Source organism: Pseudorca crassidens, chromosome 20, assembly GCF_039906515.1.
Source record: "Pseudorca crassidens isolate mPseCra1 chromosome 20, mPseCra1.hap1, whole genome shotgun sequence".
Classification (NCBI taxonomy): domain Eukaryota; kingdom Metazoa; phylum Chordata; class Mammalia; order Artiodactyla; family Delphinidae; genus Pseudorca; species Pseudorca crassidens.
This window is the reverse complement of record NC_090315.1, coordinates 6,145,272-6,165,376: the sequence shown is the minus strand read 5'-3', so window position 1 is coordinate 6,165,376 and position 20,105 is coordinate 6,145,272. Positions and strand designations below refer to the sequence as shown.

Below are 20,105 nucleotides of genomic sequence, written 5' to 3'. Positions count from 1 at the left end.
AGAATTGGACCTGGAGGCTTCTACCCCAACCAGTACTTCAACTACAAGGCTGTTACAACCACCGAGCAAAGAAGAGGCCCTGCCAAACATCCACTGCAGGCTTTGGTCACCACCACAACAAACATACCACCTATCAAGAGGACAATGGGGGCTTCCCTCGTGGCGCAGTGGTTGAGAGTCCACCTGCCGACGCAGGGGACACGGGTTTGTGCCCTGGTCCAGAAGGATCCCACATGCCACGGAGCGGCTGGGCCCATGAGCGATGGCCGCTGAGCCTGCGCGTCCAGAGCCTGTGCTCCGCAATGGGAGAGGCCACAGCAGTGAGAGGCCCGCGTACCGCAAAAAAATAAATAAATAAAGAGGACAATGGCCAGCACACCCTGACGAAAGATGTGGCAAGCGTCCATACCAAAAGAGCCCTTGCACCAAAAATTCTGGACTCACACACACAGCCTATTCAGGGATGCTCCCACATAAAAGCAGCCCTTCAACAGTAGATAACTGTTGCTCCTAAATTCACAGAGAAATATAAATAAAATGAAAAAGCAGAGGAATACTTCCAATTAAAAGAAGAAGATAAATCTGAAACAACAAAAAATAAACAGACCTCTTCAGTCTATAAGCCCCAAGTACACAAAGGAGGTAATAAAAATGCTGAAGGTATTAAGAAAGACTATCAAATAGAAATGCAAATCACTGTAGCAAGGAACTAGAAAACATAAAGAGGAGCCAAACAAAACTAGAAAACTCAATCGCCAAGATAAAAACCGAACTAAAGGTAATGAATAAGGAGACTAAATAAGGCAGAAGAACAAATAAGTGATCTGGAAGACAGTGTAACAGAAATCACACAATGAGAAGAGCTGAGAGATCTACACCAAGACATATTAAAATGGCAAAAGTTAAAGAGAGGATTCTAAAGGCAGCAAGAGAAAAACAAAGTCAGTTACAAGGGAACCCCCATAAGGCTATCAGCTGACTTCTCTACAGAAACTCTTGCAGACCAGAAGATAGTGGCAAGATATATTCAAAGTCCTGAAAAGGACAAACCTGCAACCTAGAATACTCTACCCAGCAAGATTATCATTTAGAATAGAAGAGGTAAAGAATTTTTCAAGCAAAAACTAAAAAAATACAGCAATCCTAAACCCACCCTAACAGAAATATTGAAAAGATCTTCTCTAAATAGAAAAGAAGAATCTATAGGAAAGGGAAAAATCACAATACAAAAGGCAAATATACAAAAGGATTGAAAATCACATAAATGAGCCAATTCACAGATTAAAAAACAATCAAAAAAATTTTATGAAAGCAATTATAACTACAACAAACAGCAAAAGGATAAACATGAAGATGTAAAATAGGACATCAAAATCACAAAATGTGAGGGTTAACATCCTTGAAAACCAGGATAACCACAAATCAAAAACGTACAAAAGAGTCACAGAAACCAAAAAGAAAGGAACTCAAGCATAATGCAAAAGAAAACTATCAAACCACAAAAGTAAAACCAAAAAGACAAAAGGAACACGGAAGAAATACAATGTCAACTGGAAAACAAGGTTTAAAATGGCAGTAAGTACATACTTATCAAGAATTACTTCAAATGTCAATGGACTAAATTCTCCAGTCAAAAGACACATAGTGGCAGATCACAAAATAAAACAAGAACCTACAATATGCTGCCTATAAGAGACCCACTTTAGTGCAAATAACACATACAGATTGAAAGTGAGGGGATGGAAAAAGATAGTTCACACAAATGGAAATGACAAGAAAGTGGGGGTAGCAATACTCATATCAGACAAAATAAACTTTAAAACAAAGGCCATAAAAAAAGACAAGGACACTATACCATGATAAAAGGATCACTACAAGAAGAGGACATTACACTTATTAACGTATACGCACCCAATATAGGAGCACCTAAATACATAAAACAAATACAGGTATAAAGGGAGGAATCGAAGGGAATACAATAATAATAAGATGCTTTAATACCCCACTAATATTAATGGACAGATCTTCCAGACAGAAAAACAATAAGGCAACAGAGATCCTAAATGACACAATAGAACAGTTAGGCTTAATTGATATCTACAGGATATTACATCCAAAAAACCCAGAATACACATTCTTTTTCAAGCGCAGATGGAATATTCTCTACAATACAACACATACAAGGACAAAAAATAAATCTCAACAAACTTAAATGGATAGAAATTATTTCAAGCATCTTTTCTGACCACAACAGCATGAAACTAGAAATTAATCACAGAAAGAGAAATAAGAAAACGATTACATGCAGACTAAACAACATGCTACTAAAAAACCAATGCATCAACGATTAAAGCAAAGAGGAAATCAGAAAATATGTTGAGACAAATGACAATGAAAACACAACCATAAAAAAAGAAATCTATGGAATGCAGCAAAAACAATCCTAAGAGGGAATTTCAGTGATAGAGGCCTAATTCAAAAAAGAAGAAAAATCTCAAACAACCTAAACTATCACCTAGAAGAATTAGAAAAAGAAGAACAAAACCTAGTCAGCAGAAGGAAGAAAATAATAAAGATCAGAAAGGAAATAAAACACAGTGATAACAAAATAGAGAAAAATTAATAAAAACAATTGCTGTTTTTTTGAATAGATAAAAATTGACAAACTTCTGACCAGCCTCATCAATAACAAGAGAGGACCCAAACAAACAAAAGAAGAAATGAAAGAGAAATAACACCTGATTCCACAGAAATACAAAAATTCATAAGACAATTCTATGAAGTTATATGCCAACAAAATCAACAACCTAGGAAAAACACACAAATTTCTAGAAACATACAGCCTCCCAAAATTGAATAAAGAAGAAACATAATTTGAACAGACTGATCACTAGAAATGAAATAGAATCTGTAATTAAAAAAAAACAAAACAAGAGGGGCTTCCCTGGTGGCACAGTGGTTGAGAGTCCGCCTGCCGATGCAGGGGACGCGGGTTCGTGCCCCGGTCCGGGAAGATCCCACATGCCGCGGAGTGGCTGGGCCCGTGAGCCATGGCCGCTGAGCCTGCGCATCCGGAGCCTGTGCTCCGCAACAGGAGAGGCCACAATAGTGAGAGGCCCGCATACCACAGAAAAAAAAAATAAAAAATAAAGTTGGGTAGAAGACCTAAATAGACATTTCTCTGAAGACATACAAATGGCCAATACGCACATGAAAAGATGCTCAGAATCACTAATTACTAGAGAAATGCAAATCAAACCTACAATGAGGTACCACCTCACACTGGTCATAATGACCATCATTAAAAAGTCTACAAGTAACAAATGCTGGAGAGGGTGTGGAGAAAAGGGAATGCTCCTACACTGTTGATGGGAATGTAAGTTAATGCAGCTACTATGGAAAACAGTATGGAGGTTCCTTAAAAAACTAAAAATAGAGTTACCACATGATCCTGAAATCCCACCCCTGGGAATATATCTGGAAAAGATGAAAACTCTAATTCAAAAAGGATACATGCATGCCAATGTTCATAGCAGCGATATTTACAACAGCCAAGACATGGAAGCAATGTACATGTCCGCTGACAGATGAATGGATATGGTGGAATATTACTCAGCCATAAAAAAGAATGAAATATTGCCATTTGCAGAAACATGGATGGACCTAGGGATTATCATACTAAATGAAGTCAGACAAAGAAAGACAAACATTATATTACTTATATGTGAATCTAAAAAATGATACAAATGAACTTATTTACAAAACAAACAGACTCACAGATATAGAAAACAAACTTACGGATACCAAACAGGAAAGAGGGGGAAGGATAAATTAGGAGTATGAGATTAACAGATACACAAGGATAGTTCAACATATATATACTACTATATATAAAATAGATAAAAAACAAAGATTTACCATATAGCACAGGGAAGTATATTCAATATCTCATAAAAACCTATAATGGAAAATAACCTGAAAAAGTGTGTGTGTATATGTATGTATCTGTATATATATAAATATAAAACTGAGTCACTCTGCTGTATGCCTGAAACTAACACTATTGTAAATTAAGTATAATTCAATAAAATAAACAAGCAAATGAACAAATAAATAATTTGTAGAGTGAATTAAAAAAAAAGATGTTGAGGAAACTAAATATCCATATGCAAAGAATGCAGTAGGACCATTATCTTACACAATATACAAAAATTAATGGATCAAAGACCTAACATAAGACCTGAACGTGTAAAAGTCCTATAAGTAAATACAGGGAAAAACTTGTTGACACTGGATTCAGCAATGATTAATTGGACATAACACCAAGAGCACAGGCCACAAAGTAAAAACAGATAAACTGGACTACATCAAAATCCTAAACTTGTTCATCAAAGCACACTCAATCAAGTGAAAAGACACTATGAAATGGGAGAAAATATTTGCAAATGATATAACTGAGTATAGGTAAAAATTGAGAATACATAAAGACCTCTAAAAGGGTCTGATCACCAGTTCCACCACGGCAGGGGGCCTTTCCCCAATTCAATCTTCAACACTAATATCATAAAAAATACAGAGCTGATGACTAAATAAACAAAAATCAAGACCATACATAATGCACAGAAATGTACAAAATGAAAGTAGCAGTGCCTTAAACAAAACGAACTATAGCTTATCATTGAAGGTATCACACCAGTTCATAAGCTTTTATTAACATGCTTCAAAATTAGGTGTTGAGGTAGAATGAATAAAGGCACACACAGGTGACAAAATATGTAGCGTGAACAACAGTTTAGTCAACAGCCTCACAGATATGAGGACGAGAACCTGGGCAATGTTATTCGTAGGAGAAATTCCTATACCATTTACTGAAGTTCATAAAGGATGGTCATTAGTATGTGCAAGCAACATTGTCACAGTGCCCTTGAGACATGCTTCTGTGACACTCCTCAACCAGAATAAAAACCTGGAAAGACTTATCAGTTAGGCTCTCATGATACTTTCCATCTCACATTGTAGAACATGCTGTCCACTCCAGTAAGCAGCTTCAAGTGGTGGTTTTGTATGCAGCTAGAGAATACTGCAACATATGAGGGAAAGTACTCTCCATAAAAACTTTCTGTTGCCAATAAACCCACTCCACAGAGTCCACCAGAAGTTGTCCACGAACTAAAAGTGGATTATCACAGTAAAAAGCTGGACAAAATTTTAGACCCTAGGAATATCTATTTCAGAAGCAAGTTTTAGAGTCAAATCAAGCAAACTTAAAGAACATATGAAATCAGGAAGTGTCTACATTACCCAACTAGGAAGAGCACTCCAAGAGAGAAAAAACTATAAGATACGGGGGTCAGATATGATAGGATCTTGAGATGGGACCATGTTCTCTACCCACAGACGCCAAGCTAAGAGCCTGAAAAGGTTCACATATGCTCCTCTTGTAGGACTGGGGATCAAAGAGAGGACGTCTGTCCATGGTCCTTACAGTTTTCCTAAGTAACAATTACGTAAGGTTCAGTCAACCTGGCCGCCACTCGCATCACTGAAGTATGCGGCAAAAGCAGGATGGAAGAAATGGCTGGGAAATCTAACTAAGCAGACAGGGCTTCAGACAGCTCCATGTAGGTTATGAGGTCCAGATGGAATTAAAGAACAGCCAGTGTTTACTATCTGTTACTATCTTTTGATTACATCTTCTCAGAACATCAAATTGGGATTAAACTGACATAGGTTCAAGGCTTGGACTCCGGAGGCATCAACTCTTATCTCTACAGACTAAGAACTGAGCATCCAGTGGAATCAAGACCCGAAGGAGAGATGAAGGGGCAAGAGACCCCTTTAAAACAGCCCGCCTCATGCCTCTTAAAGTCAAGAAAGACCGAGTTCACAGAAGGCATATAACAAAGTGCTGTGGATCAAGATATAAAGACTGACTTTATCTTTGTTGCAGCTGCAGCACCACTGGAAGGTGAGGGGGGGTAAATTTCACACGTTGAAGCACAGAGTGATAAGTTGCAGAGAAAAATTTCCTCTGAGAGTTCACAAGAAATAAACTTTTGTTTTCCCAGAGAACTCTCCCAACAATGGGAGAGTTTCCCAATGCCCTTCTGACATCTGACCTGTGTTCACACTTTTGCTACTTTCCCACTCTAGGTTTTCTGATACTTTCATGTCACTCTTGACAGTCCAGGGCTCATTCTCTTGCTTCAAGATGGAGATAATATTCAGATCAGAAAGAGAAATTCCTGCTTATTAGAAATAAGAAATGTGAAGTGCTGTGGCTCTTCCAGAATCCCAGCTCTTTGTTCAGCTGGGTAGTAAAGACATTACAGGTGGGTCTGCAAAAACGTTTCACAAATTCATCCACCGCCTCCTTTTGAACGCAGAGGGAACAGTGTCATACGCAGACACCTAGCTCTCTTCCTAGAACTACTGGATCTAAAGCACAGGGGTAGAAAACACAGGAAATTGGGTATTTTAAAAGTTTCCCATTGTGCTTTATAAATACTCAAGCTCTGGAACAACCCTCGACGTATCATGAAATGGGCAGATCACCTGAAGAAAAGGACAGTTTAAACTACTGACACTGCACATCCTGAAGCATTTCATGTCCAAGTCAACAGGGATTTCAGATCAGTCAAGCAAAACAGGGGCTCCCAAGAGGCACACAGGAAAAATGCAAAGATATCCAAGAGCAGATCCCAACTTCTAGAGGGAGGGAAGTTATCCTCACCCACAGAGAGCAGGTTCCTGGAGGTCTCCTCTATCACGTCCCTATACAAGGCCCTCTGAGCAGGGTCCAGGCGTTCCCGCTCCTGAGTGAATCCTACGGCCACATCCTTGAAGGTCAACGGTGCCTGAAATGAAAACACATTTCACCAAAGGGCCATGAGGAGAGTCCTTATTTTTACACAATGTGAGAAGGGGAGACAGGTGTAACAATCAATCTGGTTGAAATATGTAAATGGCAAAGCTATGTAAAGGTATTTGGAGCAAATTATGTGTCTCTAATTTTAACATCTTATGTTTTATGCAAGAGAGTATGATATCTTCCAAACAATGTGGATTTTTTCATGTTTGTCGACAATACATGGAATACATACAAATAAAACTGAACACCAGACTGTCTCTACAGATACTATGTTCTACACACTGAGATATTCAATATCTAGATGAGCTACATTATGAGTGGTGGTTTCAGAGATGACAAAGTCCAGAGTGGATTTAAAGAAAGGTCAGAATCTTAAATTATGATCAATAACAACCACAATGACTAAAAGGGTCTGAGTACTTCCTATATGATAAGCAGTACTCTAAATGTTACATGTATTAACTTGTTATCAACAGAATAGCTCATTAGAGAAAGATGTGTTCCCATCGTACAGAGGAGGAAACGGTCAGAGACACTCTGAGAAACTCGACTCAGGTCAACAGATAAGAAATGACACAGCAAACAGCTGAACTCAGGTGGCTGGGATTTGGAATTGAAGCTAAAGAGCGTCAAAGAATTGGAACTGTTACAATTCACAAATCTAAGGACACGTATAGGCTAAAAGGATGGAAGAAGATATTCTATCCTACAGAGAGTAAAGGTGGCTACATAATGTGAGACAAACTAAAAACAAAAACTGACACAAGGGACAAAGGATATTATATAATTAAAAATGGTCGATTCAATAAGAAGATTCAACAATTATAAATACACACACACACACGCACACACATCTAACATTAGAGCTCCCAAAGACGTGAAGTAAAAATTAACAGAAATGAAGAGAGAAATGGACAGCAGCACAGTAATAGTATGACATTATAAGACTCCAGTTTTATTTATGGACGGAACCATACAGAAGATCAATAAGGAAACAGAGGACATCAATAACACTACAGACTGACTGGACGTAACAGACACGTACACATCACAACCACCCAACAACAGCAGAAAAGACATTCTTCCCAACTATCCACGGAACATTCTCCATAACAGACCACATGTTGGGGCACAAACTAAATCTTAAATTTAAGAAGACTGAGGTCATAAAAGTATCTTATCTAACCACAATTAAATGAAAATACAAATAAGCAGATGGTGAAAAAAAAACACCAAAAATGTGGGGAAAAAAGCCAAAAACCAATGGGCCAAAGAAGAAATCACAAAGGAATTTTTAAAATATCTGGAAGAAAATAAAAATAAAACATACCAAAATTTATAAGATACAGTGAAAGCTACACTGAAAAATGCTTATAATAAAGAAAAGATCTCAAATCAGAAATCTATTTTTACACCTAAAGGAAACAGAAAAAGAAGAAAAAAACTAAACCCAAATTTAGAAGAAGAGGTAAATCAGAAAGATGAGATCACAAATAAATGAAATAGAAAATAGAAATATATAAACTAACAAACCAAGAGTTGGTGTTTTGACAAAATTTACAAACTTTTAGCTACACTATGAAAAAAACAAGATTCAAATAACTAAAAACAGATATAAAAGGGGAGAGATTGCAACTGATGTCACAGAAATTTTTTACAGGATTATAAGCGAGTACGATATACAATAATAGGCCAAAAAATGACATAATATAGAAGACAGAGGAAAATTCTCAGAAACATATAACCTACTAAGCCCTAATCACTGAGAAAAAGTCTGAACAGAAATATAACTGAAGAGATTCAAGCAGTAATCAAAAACTTCAAAGAAAAACCTAGGATCAGATGGCTTAATTGCAGAATTTTGCCAAATATTTACGGAAGAATTACCTCATATCCTAATAAAGATCTTCTGAAGAGTTGAAGAAGGAACACTGGCAAACTTGTTCTATGGAGCTGGCGTGATTCTGATACCAAACTCAGAGAAAAACACAAGAAGGAAGGAAAACTGCAAACTAATATCCCCGATGAATACTGATAAGAATATCATTAACAAAATACTAGCAAACCAAATTCACAGCAAATTAAAACAATTTTACATCATGACCAAGTGGAATTTATAAGGCAAGGATGATTCAACATACAGAAATCAATTAATGCAGTGCACCACATTAACAGAATAAATCAACCCATGATCATCTCAACTGCAGAAAAAAGCATTTGACAAAATTCAACAACCTTTCAGGATAAAAACCTCAACAAACTAGGAACAGTAAACTATCTCAACATAAGAAATGCCATATGTGAAAAGAACACAGTGATCAACACATGCTCAATGGTGAAAGAGTGAAAGCTTTCCCTCTCAGATCAGGAAGGAGTCAAGGATGCACTCTCTGCGCTACTGTCCAAAAAAGTACTGAAAGCCTTAGCCAGAGTAATTAGACCAAAGAAAAAAAAAAATCAAAAAAGTAAAATTATCTTTTTTAGTAGATGATGAGGTTTATAAAACTGTAAAACTGTAAAGATTCCACAAGAAAACTGCTACATCAAAAAACAATTTTAGAAAAGTTGCAGGATATGACAACATGCAAAAATCAGTTGTACTTCTATACACAATGCACAAAGTCAAATGAAAATTAGAAAACAATCCTATTTCTATAGCATCAAAAAGAATTAAATACTTAGGAACAGATTAGCCAAGGAGGTAAAAGACTTGCACACTGAAAACTACTAAATGTTGCTAAAAGAAATCTAAGATGATACAAATAAATAGAAAGACATCCTATACTCATGGATTGGAAGACTTAAAATACCCAGAAAATCCTAAATGTTTTATAGATTCAGTGGAATCCCTATCAAAATTCCAATGGCAATTTTTGCAGAGATAGAAGAAAACATGGTAAAACTGATAGGGAATCTCAAGGGACCCCAAATAGCCAAAATATTCTTGAAAAAGAAGATGGAGGCCACCCTCCTTTAGATTTCAAAACATAGTACAAACAAAGTAATCAAGAATGGTGTGGTATTGGGGCTCATCTGGCGGTTCAGTGGTTAGGACTCACTCTCACTGCGGAGGGCCTGGGTTCCATCCCTGGTCGGGGAACTAAGATCCTACAAGCAGCAAGGCTTGACCAAAAAAAAAAAAAAGATGGTGTGGTATTGGCATAAACACAGATACTTAAACCAATGGAACAGATTAACTCAGAAATAATTCTTGGAATATATGTAAAGTGTATTTAAATATATATATATAAAATTTATTTATTTTTGGCTGTGTTGGGTCTTTGTTGTTGCACGCAGGCTTTCTCTAGGTGTGGGAAGCAGGGGCTACTCTTCGTTGCGGTGCACGGGCTTCTCATTGCGGTGGCTTCTCTTGTTGCGGAGCACGGGCTCTAGGCACACGGGCTCAGTAATTGTGGCACACAGGCTCAGCAACTGTGGCTCGCAGGCTCTAGAGTGCAGGCCCATTAATTGTGGCGCACAGGCTTAGTTGCTCCGCAGCATGTGGGATCTTCCTGGACCAGGGCTCGAACCTGTGTCCCCTGTATTGGCAGGCGGATTCTTAACCACTGTGCCACCAGGGAAGTCCCTTAAAATGTATTGACAAGGGTACCAAGACTACAATAAGGGGAAAGGACAGTCTAACAAATGGTGCTGGGAAACCAGGTATCTACCAGCAAAAGAATGAAACTGGAACCTTACCTGCATCAAACGCAGAAACTTCTTTGTGTCAGAGGAGGCAATCAACACAGTGAAAAGAAAACCTCTGAAGAACGGAGGTGATCCAAGTGATTTAAAGAATTTCTAAAATCAGTGATGGAATAAAACACCCTCTATCACTGATGTTCCTGAACTTTCCATTCCATTCTCAATCATGAAGACTTTGAAGTCAGTGACTCACTCATTTAAATTCAACTGCATTAGAAGAAGTCAGAGCAAATTTCTACTTACTGGTCTCTTTTCTAGCACTTACCAGGTGTTGTGCATATTAATACCATCACTTCCATGTGCAGCTTCTTTATCCCGGTTTACAGAGAGCAGACAGTGCATCCTGATGGCGCCCTAAGAAATCCTTGCTGCCCAGTAGCACTGACACCACATCTCCAATCCATGGATGTGAAGCCCTGCCCAGTGGGGACTCCTCACAAGTTCCAGGTCACTGAGTCATGGGGAGATAGGATCTAAGTGGAGATGACAGGCCCTGAGGGAAGGACCCGGGTGAGTATGAACGTACAGGTGTCAGGCAGGATACTTCAGAGTCAGAGATTAGCGAGTCCAAAGAAGGGCATTTCAGGAAGGACAGACAGAAGAAACAACTGAGAATATGACTTTACCTGAGAAAGAGCCATTTCTGACTCCTTTTCTTTCCTCTCCCTCCTCTTCCGGGCTTCCTCCTCAAGCAATAGGAGTCTTTAGAGGTCTATCCTGAAAGTTGGAAACAGGCTGTTTAATGCTTGGAATCAACACACCCCCTTCCTGAGTCACCACCACACACACAGGGAAGCCCTCAGCATGGGGAACAGACGGTCCTCTGCTGCCCACTGTCCCAGGAGGGACTCAGGACAGTAAACTCCCACATAGAGTCTAACAGGTGAGTTTTCCCACCCTTTCTTCAGACCTCGCTCCCCTCCTGGTGAGGCCCTCACGTACCCAGCAGCAGTGGGCACCTCAGCTGGACCCGACGATCCCCTTCAGGTCACAGACCAGCCCTGATCCATCCCCACGCAGAGCAGAGCCCTCACCCTCAGCCCAGATCTCAGCCCTCAGGAACGGGGGGACTCAGAGTCACGATGCTCAGTGAGGGATCCGGATTAGAGCCATCTGGGGCACCTTAAATATTACTGAGGCTGGGCCTCACCGCAGCTATTTAAAGGGGAATCTTTGGTCGGGGGCACAAAACATGTCTATGCAAAATGCCTCACTGATCTAATGGGGAGCCTGGGTTGAGCACCACTCAGAGCAAAGCCCAGCACACCTTCTTTTCCTTTTCCAGCTTAATCGAGGTGTAACTGACGAATAAAAATGGTGCACATATAAGGTGTACGATGTGATTATTTGACAGATGTATACACTGTGAATAATTATCACAATCAAGTAATTTACACTTCCATCAACTCACAATTACCGTTTTGTGTCTGCGTAGTGAGAACACTTAAGTGATACTCCCTCAGCAAATTTCAAGTATATAGAAACACAGTATGGATAACTATAGTCAGCATGATGTATATTAGATCCCCAGAACTTATTCATTTTATACCTACGAGTTTGTACCCTACGACCAACATCTCCCCATTTTCCCCACCACCCAGCTCCTGGTAACAAAACAACCTTGCTATTCTGTTTCTATGAGCTTGACAATTCTAGTTTCCACAAAGAATATCTTTCTCTGTGAGGCTTATTCCACTAGCGTGTTCTCTAGGTTCATTTATTTTGTAATAAATGGCAAAATCCTTCATTTTTATGTCTGAATAACATTTGTGTGTACACACACACAAACACACACACACACTTTCCTTATCCATTCTTTCGTCAACAGACATTTTGGTTCTTTCCACATCTTGGCTGTGGCGAATGATGCAGTACTGCTCACAGGAGTGCAGGTATTTCCCTCAGAATAGCAGTTTTGTTTCATTAGCTGTCTAGCCAGAACAGTCTTAGATAGACTGTGTGCCTGTTCTTTTTTTAATTTACTGAGGAACCTCCACATCGTTTTCCATGATAGTCGTACCATTTACATTCCCACCATCAGTGCACAAGGGTTCCCTGTTCTCTGTATTGTGTGTGCGTGCGTGTGTGTCTGCATGTTTTGGGACAGAAAGGGAGAGGATAATAGAGTAACCAGCACTGGCCTGGCAACAAGAAAGTCTCATACAGCTTCCCAAGGATGAGCCTCTGGACCGCAGATCACTGTGGTGTTCCTGCCCTCTGATTCTTGGAAGAATCTTTCCCTACATCACAGGACTTTGTCTCCTGTTAAGTTGTGCCCATAGACCCATACATAACAAGACCTCCCTAACGAAAACCTCCTGCCATTTGAAGCTTAGTACTCATAATTTCCCTTCTGGACTCAAACTTACAAATTCTCATGAGGTCCAACACACTCTCCATGTACCCGATAATATCCCCCTCCTATCCTGCTATAAAATACCAGAAAACATTCCAACCTCTAATAACTGTGCATTCATGCTGGAATAATATATATGAAGACACCTAAGGACCCTCTAGACCCAAGACACTATATTTTAATATAAAGCATTATTTTTTTAAATTAATTAATTTATTTTTGGCTGTGTTGGGTCTTCGTTGCTGCCCGCAGGCTTTCTCTAGTTGCAGAAAGCGGGGTTTTTTGTTTGTTTGTTTTTTGTGGTACACGGGCCTCTCACTGTTGTGGCCTTTCCTGTTGCGGAGCACAGGATTCAGACGCGCAGGCTCAGTGGCCATGGCTCACAGGCCTAGCCGCTCCGCGGCATGTGGGATCTTCCCGGACTGGGGCACGAACCCGTGTCCCCCTGCATCGGCAGGCAGATTCTCAACCATTGCGCCACCAGGGAAGCCCCGGGGGCTACTCTTTACTGCGATGCACAGGCTTCTCATTGCGGTGGCTTCTCTTGTTGTGGAGCACGGGCTCTAGGTGCGCGGGCTTCAGTAGTTGTGGCACTCAGGCTCAGTAGTTGTGGCGCACGGGCTTAGTTGCTCCGCAGCACGTGGGATCTTCCTGGACCAGGGCTCGACCCGTGTCCCCTGCATTGGCAGGCGGATTCTGAACCACTGTGCCTTGGAACCAGGGAAGTCCCAGGACACTAATACTTTAATTCACAGTGCCCCTAGCCCAAACAATGTCATCTCCAAATCTAATAATAAAAGCAAGATGTCTCCAACGATGCACATGCCTCAATGAGAACATACATCTTCCAAGGAAACACTCCAACTTCTCTTTTGTATCTTTCAAAGTACATCTAAAAGTTTCTTCACTTGCAACCCAAAATACTCAAAAATACCAAAAGTAACCCAGAAAATGATTTCTGAGACTTTCCCTATATTACTCCATGGGTTGCATGATGATGACGCTTGCCCTCCAAAAATCCCAACAAAAGTCAGCGTGTGGAGTGGATGCTGGGGGGCACCCTCTAGATCCAGCACCTCGGGACTAAGGCACCCATCCTCCTGCACCCACAGCTCCCTGTGGGCTCAGCTCAGGCCTTGGTTCTACCATCACTGCACGATATTTATTTCCCTCTGCCTATTTCCACGCCTTACATTCCTCCTCAGCTGTGATCATGACTTACCCAATTAAAACCAGTACATGCAAAGCCGTTTCAGCACGTGTGTCCCAGGCAACCTGAGTTGACAGCAGGGCACCCCAAACCATTCCATGCAGCCCACCACCACCCATAAACCCACTTGCAGATGCTCCAGCCAGAACTGAGACATGCCTTCCCAACATTCCGCACACCCACTGATCCCACAAAGAACAGGAGCACGCAGCATGCACTGGGCTCTTCTGTTTGACCACACCTGCTGCCATACCCCTCCTGCAGACCCCTCCACTTCCCCCATTTTACTACCTCTCCTAAGGGCACGGCTGAGCAAATAGGGCTAAAAGGCACAGAGGCTTCTGGGCACAGACATCACAGTAGGAATGCTGCCACCCGAAGGACGCTAGGCATTCTGTATGAATATCAAGAAGTTGGCCCTCCTGGGAAAACTTGCCAGCAACTGGGGATGATATAGAGTCCAGTCACAAAGGCTACTGAGTTCAGTGAGGAAGTCTCCAAGAGAGAGGGTCCCCAGGTCCCACTGTGTCCTGATCTCCCCACGCACAGCTAACTGCAAGATACCCTAGCTCTACGAGGGGCCTCCTTCACGCCCCCTTACGTTCCTGACTTTCTGCCTGCCTTTAACACAGTGAAATCAGTATCCCCGACTCTGAACAGATGAACTGCTGGAAGGCAAAAACCTCTTGTCAAGGTGGCAATTGGTCCCTGGATGTTTAGAGCCTGGAAGACCTGAGAACTATAGTGGATCAATGACACAGCGGACGACACGTGAGGACACCTCAGCACACTGCCTGCGGGTACCGGTCTGAAGTGCTTACTAGGGTTCTCTAAATCGTTTTGTTCTTATTTTGAGTAATAAGCAGCCACAGCGGATAATTAAAGTTGAAATTTCCAAAAAGAATTACCATATGATCCAGCAATCCCACCCCTGGGCATATATCCAGACAAAACTATAATTCAAAAAGATACATGCACCTCTATGTTCATAGCAGCACTATTCACTATAGCCAAGACATGGAAACGACCTAAATGTCCACCGACAGATGAATGGATAAAGAAGACGTGGTACATATATACAATGGAATACTACTCAGCCACAAAAAAGAACACAATAATGCCATCTGCAGCAACATGGTTGCAACTAGACATTATCATACAAAGTGAAGTAAATCAGAAAGACAAAGATAAATACCATATGATACCACTTATATGTGGAATCTAAAACATGACACAAATGAACCTATCTACAAAAACAGAAACAGACTCATGGACATAGAGAACAGACTTGCAGTTGCCAAGGTGGAGGGGATTAGCGGAGGGATGGAGTGGGAGGTTGGGGTTAGCAGAGGTAAGCTTTTATATATAGAATGGATAAACAATAAGGTTCTACTGTATAGCACAGGGAACTGTACTCAATATCCTATGATAAACCATGATGGAAAATAATTTTTTTAAAAAAGTTCAAATTTCCAGAACAAATATGCAAACCATCATCATCACTTGTTCAAGTCCCTTGGTCTTCCCTGAGGATTACTCAGCCCAACCCAACCCACAGTCCTAGCATCTAAACGCATTCTCAAAGTGATGTACTGCAGTCATCCTGGGAAAAAGAGGAACGCTGTGTGCACTTCAATGGAGGGAAAACGGGAAAGACTCAAAATAATAATGGAGAAGGGCATTTCCGTTGATGACAATTGATACAGAGGCAGTAAAACCTGGGTAACCTGACAGAGATTGTCAGCAGGGGATGGGGAGACCTCCCTGAGCCTAGACCTGAAGGAGCACAAGGGGCCTGAGCCATGGTGACTTCAAGGCCAAAGGTAAGAACAGGAACTAAGATCTGACACAGAAAAGGTGTTGGTGTTTGGAAACAGAGAACAGGTGAGTATGACTGGGGCACAGTGAACCATGAGAAAAGCTCCCAGGATGAGGCTGGGGACACTGGCAGGGCCCTGAGGATGACACAGGGCTGAGCAGCCACAGGGAGGAGTCGGGATTTTGTCCTGAAGACAAATGGAGGCCAGTGGAGGTCTGAGTGCCAGGACCGACATAAACTCCCTTTAGGTTTACACTTAATGCAGAGAAGGGTGACTGACTACGGGCTCTCTGACTCGGAGCCTAGCTTCCGGCCTCCATCCTAACACTTTTGTTTTTCATTCTGGGAGGGCTGGGACCCATTTAAAAAATTCTAATTACAACTGCACACTCTTTCCAAGAACCGCCACATACGGACACACACACAACTTGGCCAATCTTTTCAGGGGTCACTGTTGCTCAGACCAAGAATTTCTGGTCTAGTCTGTCATCTCATCTCATCTCCTTGAGGCCTAGAGGGGAGACATTCCTGAGAAGGTCTGAGTTTACAGAACAGACCAGGTGGAACTGAATTCTGAAAAGGTCACCTGAAGGGCCAGTGGGCACAGTTTGTCCTTATCACCTGTCCCATTTATTTATTTATTTAATCACAATAATGAAAGGGACATTTTTTTGGAGAAGTGCAACAATTAGAAAATTCCAGCTTGGTTTTTTTTTTTTTAATGCTTAGACAACTTCTTAATTTGTACAAGTCCAGAGACACTCAACCCACAAGAGGGCAGAACCCTCTGAATTCTTCCTAATAAAATGAAAGTCTGTTTTCCCAGAGTACTCAAAAATATTTATGTGAATGAAAGAGAAAATGAATGAGTTATTGTTATACTGAAATAAGCCCTTACAGAATTAAATAATTTGCTTTATTAAATTTTCATCAGTATATTTCTTCTCCCTAAAACAGGCAGGAATTGAATAGAGAGGAAGAAACAGAAGTGGGTTGTTATATTCTTGGAAATTACATAAACATGCCAAAGCAAGGGAATGATTAATAAGTAAATCTCCAGCTCCAATCACTCCCTGATTCTGGACGCTATTATGGGTTGGACTGTTTCTCCTCAGAAAAGATATGCTGGAGTCCAAACTCCTAGTACCTCAGAATGTGACCTTATTGGAGACAGGTCTTCATAGAGATGATCAAGTTTAAATGAGGTCATTAGTGAGTATGCTAATCCAATATGACTGGTATCCTTGTAAGAAAAGGAAATTTGGACACAGAGACACACACAGGGAAAATGCCATGTGAAGATGAAGATTCTTCTTAGGCAGAAAAATAACTATGCCAAGGAATGACAGTGACCATCAGGAAACCACCAGAAGCTAGGAGAGAGGCAAGTAACAGAGTGTCCCTCGCAGACCTCAGAAGCGACCAACCAGGCTGACACCCTCATCTCCGATTTCTCCTCAACTGTAATGCAATACATTTCTGTTGTTTGAGAGACTCAGTTTGTGGAACTTCGTTGCAGCAGCCCTAGCAACCTCATACAGGAGCCTAGAGACCTAGTTATTTTTCTACATGAAAATACTTTCCTCTTAATACTATTTAATTTCTTTATGAAATAACCAACAGCGATATTTTTGGAAGAAAAGAATTCATCAAAAGGTCAAAAGTTAGAAACATCTTACTCTCAATTTGCTTTTATATGTAACTATTAAGTCTATTTTTGAAGTTTCTTTTATGAGAATAGTGTCATTTTCATAGGAAAAACAATTCCTCTATTTCATCATTATATTCTAGGTAATAAAATGGCAAATGCCATTTTGATTCTAACAATTATAAAAACTTTTATACACAATGTATTCAATTTCAGACCATGAGCTTCAAGAAACTATAACAAAAATAAAGTTCTCAGAATTAGAAAAATAGAGAAGTCAATGTGGTGTTATAACATTAAATTAAAATCAATTACACATCTACTTACCTAACACAAGGGATATAACATACAAATAAAGAGAGAATTAATAAGAGAATTGTTACAGACTTGCAGGATGATCTTCAGAGGATGACTAAAATAGAACTGTATCCTGTATTTATTGATGCCATGATTTTCTCCCCATCTTCATCTTGGGAATATATATGAATAATTCAATCAATAGTAAGTTCTACTGCTGTGTGTTTTAAAATATTTTCCTGGCTCAAAATGTTTAGCAACAGGGTCCATATATAGGATGCCAGACTGACTGCCATCAGCAAGAAAATAAAAACATTTTCTTTGGAAACCTAATCATTAATTTGGATTTGACCGTGGCAGTTACCACATAAAGATTAAGCACTCAACTAATAGATAACTATTATCTTTCGTCCCCTCTTAGCAACAAGCTACTAAAGCATAAAAGTGTGTATAATTTGAGTTAAATTATTTTCCAGTTTAAAAGTGAGTTGCGGGCTTCCCTGGTGGCGCAGTGGTTGAGAGTCCGCCTGCCGATGCAGGGGACACGGGTTCGTGCCCTGGTCCGGGAAGATCCCACATGCCGCGGAGCGGCTGGGCCCGTGAGCCATGGCCGCTGCGCCTGCGCGTCCGGAGCCTGTGCTCCGCAACGGGAGAGGCCACAGCAGTGAGAGGCCCGCGTTCCAAAAAAAAAAAAAAAAGTGAGTTGCATGTGAGTACCTGATAGAGCTGTAGCAGCAATAGGATTTGTTTTTAAATGTTTATCAGAAAACTTTTTGTTGTTTAAATCTACCAGCTTACTAAGACAGATGTGTTCGTTCAATTTTCAGAAGAGAGAGCAGATGCTCAAATTCAAAAATAATGGATATGGCTGATTTTAAATAGCAAAGATGAAAGTTGATTTCCCAATCTTATTTTCTTGCCAAGCAGCTGGGCAGCCATAAAGCACGCTTACCTAATTGGTGCCAATTAATTACCATGTGGGTTCAGTTTAGTGCTGAATCCAACACTGGTTCAGAAGCCTATACCATTCAGGGACTCATCGGACACCTTCAGAAATGCTACAAACATACTACTTTTCAAAATGCGGGTGGCAACTCCTTTAATGTCTCACTGTTAAGGGAAATATGTATTTAATAAAATACTGCCTATGAGATCAAAGCCCCTAGCACCCATCCCTCTCACTAATTACAATAGTAAATTTGGATACATTACAAAAGAAAACAAACACTATGAGGACTCTGGAAGGTAAACAAGAGCAGAGAGGCGATGGGAATGAGCCAATAGCTGGAGAAGCAGCCCAGCCGCATGGTTTTGCACCAAGGGCAGACACCACTTGCACAGTGGCGTGTAGCACGCGCAGCTAAAGCTCTGACAGCAAATTTGGATATTTCTGGCCAGGGAACAATGGAGCAAAGTCAGTTGGTTAGACCAGAGTATGGGAAGAAAATCCTAGAGGAGAGGAAGCTTGAAAAGAGGCACCAGCATTTCTGTGCAGAAGCCCATAATACTCCCAGCCTAACATGTGAACCACACGTGCTTTGCACAAACCCAAATCAGCATAGCAACAATTTTGAGCACTCAGCTGACATTTAACCACTTGCAAAACCTCAGCCTAACCTCAGCCTAATCCCTGAACCTCAAGGGAGACAGGCCAAATCAGCATGACCAAGGTTTTGAGACAACAACTGAGACTTGAGCCACTGCAACAAAAGGTTAAACACAACTGGCAGTCTGAACAAAATAAACTCGATCTCCTACAGAAACAAACCATCAACATTCTTCAGAGGATTATAACAAAGCCCAGAGTCTGCACAACTCACAACATCCATGAAATAATAAAACAACAGTTAACATACCAAAACTGAGGAATATAGGAGTCATTCTCAAGGGAAAAGGCAACTGAGAGACAGTGATTCTGGGATGACTCAGATGATAAAGTTATCAGATAAAGATTTTAAAAGCAGCTATTATAAAACCATGCTCTATGTGGCAAAGAAACATACGTGAAAAAAATTAAAAAGGTAGAAATTTTAAAGAAATACAAAATTTTATAAGAAGGACAAAATGGAAATTTTACAAATAAAAAAATATTATTTAAATAAAAAACTCCCTGGCAACTCCATGAAGACATGTCAATTTGTCTTCAAACTGTATTTTAACCAGCACTAGTAACAGTTTCTGCTCAGAATAGGTCCATGA

The 20,105-nt window shown here is 40.5% G+C and overlaps 1 pseudogene; it reads right to left on the bottom strand.

Annotated features, from left to right (window-relative positions):
* LOC137214765 (zinc finger protein 665-like) overlaps window positions 1-20,105 on the bottom strand; it is a 349,647-nt pseudogene that overhangs the window by 324,181 nt on the left and 5,361 nt on the right.